This window comes from Penaeus chinensis, chromosome 9 (assembly GCF_019202785.1).
Source record: "Penaeus chinensis breed Huanghai No. 1 chromosome 9, ASM1920278v2, whole genome shotgun sequence".
Taxonomy (NCBI): Eukaryota; Metazoa; Arthropoda; class Malacostraca; order Decapoda; family Penaeidae; genus Penaeus; species Penaeus chinensis.
This window is the reverse complement of record NC_061827.1, coordinates 31,348,567-31,351,066: the sequence shown is the minus strand read 5'-3', so window position 1 is coordinate 31,351,066 and position 2,500 is coordinate 31,348,567. Positions and strand designations below refer to the sequence as shown.

At 32.5% G+C, this 2,500-nt stretch overlaps 1 protein-coding gene across 5 annotated transcripts in view; it reads right to left on the bottom strand.

Annotated features, from left to right (window-relative positions):
- The window catches only part of LOC125028889 (meiosis regulator and mRNA stability factor 1-like), a 41,262-nt gene that overhangs the window by 31,897 nt on the left and 6,865 nt on the right, over nt 1-2,500 (bottom strand). For 2 of the 5 annotated variants that reach the window (XM_047618479.1, XM_047618483.1), the window contains exon 1: nt 2,023-2,083. The exons of 2 other annotated variants lie outside the window; for them this stretch is intronic. The gene's annotated coding sequence lies outside the window, so the exon portion shown is untranslated. Of the gene's footprint in view, nt 1-1,970; nt 2,084-2,500 lie in introns of those variants that run through there. One more of the 5 variants, XM_047618480.1, reaches the window with a different exon arrangement.

Below are 2,500 nucleotides of genomic sequence, written 5' to 3'. Positions count from 1 at the left end.
AAGTACACACATACAAACAACACAATGATGTTTTCTTTTTTAAATACAAGTAGGTATAGATATTAATTATTTTGAAGTGGGTTTTATTTGTCATATATAAGGTATCTGGAAGTAAAGGGGTTACATTACCAGATCTGACATTTTTAAGCATACCATGCAATAGGTAAACTCCTTGATAATTCTTTACAGTATGGACATACTTGCCAGAGACTAAATCCCCAAATCCAATTCACAAAATTTATCAAACAATCTAAATTGCTGTGACTGGGTGTGGAAAGGAATACTCCCCTGACAAACATTGTCTTCATTTTGATGTGAATGGCAAGGTAGAGCTGAAACTCAGGAGCACAGAGTGGACTTAGACTGTGAGCAGTGCTTTCTGCGATCTTTTTCCTTTATTTGTGGCATAACCGTTTGTGTCAGAAGATTACTTCCTGTACCGATGACTGCAACTTTTAGTCCTCAACAAGAATACTATCTTCAATTTGCCTGGTGCATCCATACCGTAAGGATTAACCAAATCCTTATCTCTGATTCCCAAATACCAGCTATTCTGACTCTGACAACAAAAGAATTGAGAGAATACTGCCACTAAATAGTAACAAGAATTCTTTGATGTCATGTAGTGCTTATGTAAGTGATCATTGCAGTTAACTAGACGATAACCTTTGTACAATTATTAAGATATATCAGAAAATAAAAAAAATCATGAAAAATCAGCATTTTGTTTTAATATTAAATGGTTCATACCTTAGCTTTGGGAACAACCCAGGCCTAAAAAAGAATATAAACCAAAGAGCCAATTAGAAATACTACTACCCATACCTTGATTATTGAAAATATTTTCTGGTATCTTATATTGCTTATAATACATATTAATTACATTTTAATAATCAAAAGGTCAATAATAAAAATATCAGCATTGGTATTGATAATATTAGAAAAGAAAAAAAAGTAAAATCATGTATAGTCACAAAGTCTACTAAATGACTCCTTTGTGGTTAAGCACCTACAAAGCAATCTATGTACAGAGACATATAAAAAATACTTAAGTGATCTGAAAATTTTCCCAGTGATGTTGGGTTAATACGAGTATTAGAAAAATAATTCACATTAAAATAAAGAGGTTGTGACATGATTCAATGTATGTAACTGTAGTTGTAAAAAAAAAAAAAAAAAAAAAAAAAAAAAAAAAGTTGAGAAACAGTGACACATATTCTTGTAAGAAAGCCTTCATCGCTCTCAGGTGATTTATCATTAAATAAGGAACTATCACATAGTACAGCAAGCTTCAACTGGATCAAGAGTCATATATTTATGAGAACAAAGTTCAATTCAGAAATAAGTAGGAAAGATAAATATGCAGTCAAAATTACTCAGCTAGTCATGTCATTGACAAGAACTCTGGACCTGTTAGAGCTACTTCTAACCTGTTACAGAAGGATATATATTTAATATCATGTAAAGGTTCTTTAATCTAAGTTATGATTTTATATCAACTCAGCACATAGTTCATGCAGATGGACTAAGGAGAATCCCTGTGTAAGTGACCAAATTTTAGAGACAAAGGTATCCCTGACACCTTAAGCTTCATTTCTATAATTTTTCAGCCTAAGCACACTGCTTGGTAGGTTTGGGGTGAGCCATTTCAGTATTATTTAGCGTCCATGCGTCACTGAGACCTTGTTTGTAGACACTGCTTGGCAACAGATTACAAGCTCCCTAAGTTGTCCTCTGTAACGAGGATTTCTACTTCCACATTAAAACTGCCTTTAGCCTAGCTATACTAATGACATAAGTGATAGAATACTGTTAAAATCCATGTACTTTTTGCTTACAGGTTTTCATTCCATAGTGATAATCACGAACTTTCCCATACTAAAGCCAAATTTGGCTTGGCAATTCTCATTCAACACTAGGGCAGAATTTCTTTCTTTTGGACCATCAAAGCCACATATACACAAACTCACTTTCTACTGCATAACTACCACAAAAACGAATTTCCAGCCATTAATTTGTTACCACAGTTGTGTAATGAAGCTACACAATACAACGCCGCAACCTCTCTCGACTCTGACCGCTGATACACTGAGCAAACGTAAACAATGAACAAACGTAAACACACCGAATCAATTGTATATTTAAATACTTCCTTACTAACTTTTCTTGCTGATCTAAAATAAGTTTTATTTGACTAATCTCAAATGCGATGAATTTGTTTGATTCTGAAATATATAATTAGGTATCAAAAAACTTGCAAAGGGTAACGGCTTTAAAGGTATTTCGACGCGCGACCCAAATGAAATATTATCCCATTCAGCTAAATTTTCTTTTGTTTTATCTATAGAGCATGCGTCTATACTGTATAATTATTTTTGTACTTTCAGTTACAATAATATCTTAGCAAAATAAAATCTTAAATATTATCAATTACTACTACTACTACTACTATTATTATTATTACTATTACTACTACTACTATTACCATTGCTATTAAAAT